The sequence below is a fragment of the Sitophilus oryzae genome, unplaced genomic scaffold (genome assembly GCF_002938485.1).
Source record: "Sitophilus oryzae breed Bouriz unplaced genomic scaffold, Soryzae_2.0 scaffold_1179_pilon_pilon, whole genome shotgun sequence".
Lineage (NCBI taxonomy): Eukaryota > Metazoa > Arthropoda > Insecta > Coleoptera > Curculionidae > Sitophilus > Sitophilus oryzae.
This window is the reverse complement of record NW_022145814.1, coordinates 1,025,573-1,030,534: the sequence shown is the minus strand read 5'-3', so window position 1 is coordinate 1,030,534 and position 4,962 is coordinate 1,025,573. Positions and strand designations below refer to the sequence as shown.

The window sequence follows — 4,962 nt, the reverse complement described above, 5'->3', positions numbered from 1 at the left end:
GAATGAAATCGAAAGTACTACAGAAAATAACATTACGCAACCAATATACAATGTAAACAATCAAAATGTCACCATCAAATATAAATGTCATATATAACTGTCAATCAAACCCTATAATTCGGTAACTAATGCTAATATGCTCGATATTTACGTTGCCGCAGAATAAGAAATTACAAAATAACCTCAAATATTGTTCGGCTGTAAACACATCGCTGTCAAAACATTACTCAAGCTAATTTTAATAAAATTACGATTTAGCAAGCCTTTAAGAGACTAACTATCAGCCACACATCGTAAGTAATATATTTAAAAGTACCTATTAATAATTACTAAACGTTTTATTTACTTTTAGTTTATGATGTTCAACAATTGAATGTGCTACACTGATATCAACACTTGTTCGATTCAAAATAGTGTTAAATTCATACTATAATCATGGAAAAAGCTATAGCATTTTTATAATAATGGTACATTCCAAGGAATTTGTGTAAAATATGATAATATAAACCAAATTTAACTTGTTGAAATAGAAGGCATCGTATTTAGCTTCGAAGAACTATAAAGCAGTACGAGACAGAGAAATTTACAGTGAAATTAGATCCTTCTTTATGTTGTTAAAAGAAAAAGTGTAAGGCAACAGTAAATAAACATATTTTAGCCTAGAAATTATATTATTTACCAAATTGTTTTTAGATTTTAAAGAAATGGCGAATGTTCCAGGTTTGATAAAACAATAAACTAAATTCAAGAATTGTCTCTAAAATTACAATATTGAGCCCAAAATAAATTAAATTAGAAAAGAAATGTATGAGAATATAAATCCCGTAACAAAGTAGCTACAATAATTTCTTTCATGTTGCCGACACTAGTTGGTCGAGTTTTGTAAACACTGTCTTTAACATAGCCCCATAAAAAACAGACCAGATAAAATCAGGAGCATTTAAGTATTTTATTAATATTGGTGAATGCACACTGCATCTACCAGCTATAGAATCATATCAATTCTCTCTGATGTAGGATAAGTTTGCATTTTCACCAAATTTCTGGGATTTTTTTTTGTTTTAACTGACACAAAATGAAACGGCAACTAGTTGTTAAAATTGGACTAATTAGACCGCTATGTTGAAGTAACGTCAGACATATCACAGCCACCTAGATTTTATCAAATAATAAAGATCTATACTGTATATTGAATTTTGATGAGACATGAATTCTCCATTGAATATCGGAATAATATACTGGGTGTTCCCTTTAAAATAAGAGTGTAACATGCTTTTAAAAGTGACCAATTTTCAATATTAATTTTCTCTCACCCTGTATAACTTTTTGAATCAAGTTTTAATTTGATTATCTCTGAAAAGGTGACCTTGATGGATATCGGTTATCGAATGGAACACAACAGAGTTAGCATGGGACATACAAACTTTTGTTCTCCTTGGAGCCTCCACGGCGTATGAGAGGCGCCACCCTGTATACTATTATCACTGCATAAATAACCATAAGATTTTTTTACCAAAATACATAGTGTGTATATTCGCTAATTAGAACGATTCGCAAATCGGAATATCTCATTACAATTAGTTGTTCCGATTAAAGAGGTAGCACTCTATTTACAAAATGACGCCTTTGTAGAATGTAACGTATCCGACACCGTTACTATTAAATAATTCGATTTAACTGACGTTTCCTGATCCAGATACGTAGACGTGTCCCTACTGAACTGGAAATGCGTTCTGCATGTGTTACTCTCGGTCGGCCTCTCTCACCCGCCACAATAGCCGGCCGCTGGTGACGAAAACGGCTCTTCGCTTCACGGCTCCCGTGCACTGTTTAGCGCTTCTGTAATATTGTTGTCCTTCCTGTACACGCCGACCGCAATAAGCCATTCGTAGTGCATAGCGTACCATTTATAAGTTTTAATTCTGATTTAGAATTTTAAAATACCAGTTTTGTCCTTTGCTCAAGTATTTCCTTAAAAAACGCAATTGTTCGATCATTGAAGCTTTATTGACAATATTCGTTGTGAGCAGGCGCAACAATTCTAGTTATGACTGTTATGTCATGAGGTACAAAGATCATGTTAAAAAAAGATTCAAAGTTTTTTTTTAAACCAAGGGAAGAACCGTTTACTAAACAATAACCATTTTATTTTATTTATGACTTTGTAAAATTATCGCTAGACTTTTTGATGACTCTGATGTATTATAATATCAAATAATTTTGTATAGATATACACATAAGCAGACAGTAGTATCGACTGACTAGTGAGAAAGAAAATCTAGGAACTAGTGGGGTTGCAGTCGGAAAGATTTGAAATAGAATTAATACACTTTGTTAATTGTCAAGCTTTCGGAATTTATTAATTCCTTCCTCAGGACACTGAAATGGAAATGCATGTTATACAATTGCTATATGCAATAGTATATAAGATACATATTATATTTCGAATTCTGATCCACTTTGTTTGGAACATCCTTAAAAAGAAACTTAAGGTAAATAAATGTTGAATTTTAATATTTCTTATTCTATCATTAGTGAAAAATCGTAAACTAATAAAAATTATATGGCACACTTTAAATTTTATTCACTGTTTTTTTATTCTAGTTGTAAAATTCTTATGTTTTTATCAAAAATATGGTGAACTCGAAAATATTAGTTTTTGGGTAAAATATTATGTTACTAGTTTAAAACAATTATTTTATTTTGTTAGTTTGTTTAGTTGAGTCTCATTAACAAAATAACAAGGTTTGGAACAAGATATTGAAACTGCATTTATTAATACACCTAAAATTTGATATTTAATAACGAAATAAAGTAAAAAAAACACTTATTGATTTTTTAAATCGTAACTCTTATGTGAAAAGCCATTTTTTAATAAAAATTTATGCCAGTTTTTATTTATTTCACTATTCTCCCCTAACTTAATTTTTTACAATGCGTCAAATATGTAAGTTTAATTTTTTTTAATTTATCAAACAATTATTTTAATTTCCTTAAAATACTGTCGGTCGATCTGCACGCCACTGGAAATTTATGACCTCAAACGTCTAATCTTTGGAAACACCTACATTGTTGCCATCGCGCCGATACCCTGTTTCCTTCTCTATCCATTCTCTCTCGCACTCGTTGATTTTAGCAAACCAATGTGTGATGAAATTTTAGAGCGTCTTATGAATGGATCATCGTATCTCCCGAGTTTAAATATCTTTGTGTCGCATAGACCAAACCAGTACCGAGATCAAAACCGGTGTCGTAGTCAAAACCGGTATCGAGATCAACACTGTTGTCGAGATCAACATCCGTGTCGGGATCAACACCGGTATCGAGATCAGCCCCGGTAGCCCATATTTGGCAACCGGTGTCAGCCCAACACCGGTTTAAAACCGGTGCACTGATTTTCGGAAGAGGCCTAAGCTCAACAAAGTTATAGACAGTGCCTATATGTAAGTTCGAATTAAAACAACTCAATAGAACTTATTTGAACAGTAATTTGGGCGTATGCCCACCAAAAAACGTAAAATTTGAATTCAACCCTCTAAATACTTCACAGAATCGACATATGAAATTCAAAGAATGGCCAGTCTTGCGTTAATAAAAAATATGTTGCTGTTTTAAAAACTGTTAAATATAATTATCTACCATTTTTAGTTGAAATTTATAATGAAATTTCATGAAAAAAATAACATTTACACTTTATACACTAATTTGTATTATATTTAATTTATACGTTATATTCCGGACATAATAATAAATACTGATTAGTATCTACAATAAATATTTAATTCCTGAAGTAATTAATTTATCCAAAACTGTTTAATTTTAATCAACGTAAAGTTTACCATAATCATTACACTAAAGTTTATATATCGTCCAATAAAATTTAGTAATTTATTTTCAGTTCAATTAACTAAATACAAATTTGCCACATTAAAAATACATATAAATAATGTTATAATTAAAAGTTTTTTATAACATGATTAAATTTATATGTTACTAAATGTTACCAATATTTTAACTCAAAGATGAAATTCTTTAACTAAGAAAGCTTCAATTAAATACTAATCAGCATTAGCGTAACTAGCAATTCATCCTGGGGGGCCTGGGTTTGAGCCCAGGAGGGGCTAAGGGTTTTTTTTTTAAATTAAAAATAATTTAAAAAAAACACATTTTTTTTTGAATAAAACGTTTACATGAATTTCTCTCAATAAGTTTCATAGACTTAGTTATCAAACCGTGTTCCCGTAGATTACTTAAATACCGACAACTTTTCTAAAAAATAAAAATTAACACATTTTTTAAACACAACAAAATAATATTAACTAAACAAAACTAGAAAACGTAATTTTTACTACATTACAAGCAAATAAAAATTAATACGTAGCCAAGAGTCATAATTCAAGAATTCTCTGGGGGTGCCCAGTGAAACCGGGGGGGGGGGGGGGGGGGGGCACCCCCGGGCACCACTGTAGTTACGCCAATGCTAATCAGATGAAAGATATCTGCATGGTATATCGAAATGACAATACAGATCTTAGTAACTTTTTTTTGTTTTTGATAGACCGCTTTCATTTTGAGCATAGTTTATTGTACAAAATACACAAATTCTCTAACAATACGGCAAAAGTTAAATTATATCTTGAGGGGGCGGGGTTATTTTATTTTATTGAATATAAAATATTGAAGGTTTTTCTAGGCGAAGTTTTTATACAGATGTGTGGAAGTATCGATACAAGGATGGTTTGCATTCCTGCAGAGCCATACATTTATTTAATATTGTATAATATTTATATAATATCTACCGTATGGTGCATCGGAACGCGATAGATAGGAAATCCCATGTAAATTTTGAAAAAGTCAAATATTATCTCCCCAGATGATTTTATGCAAAAAATGTATGACATATGAAATGTATGTATGAAAAAAATATACATTAATTTCAAAAAATGTATATTTTTTGAAAAG

The 4,962-nt window shown here is 30.9% G+C and overlaps 1 long non-coding RNA gene across 1 annotated transcript; it reads left to right on the top strand.

Moving 5' to 3' along the window:
- The first annotated feature begins 279 nt into the window (after positions 1–279).
- On the top strand, positions 280–803 carry LOC115891241. Its single transcript, XR_004051780.1, has 3 exons — positions 280–293; positions 353–628; positions 694–803. It is a non-coding gene; the product is annotated as an uncharacterized LOC115891241 (long non-coding RNA).
- Positions 804–4,962: the final 4,159 nt, after the last annotated feature.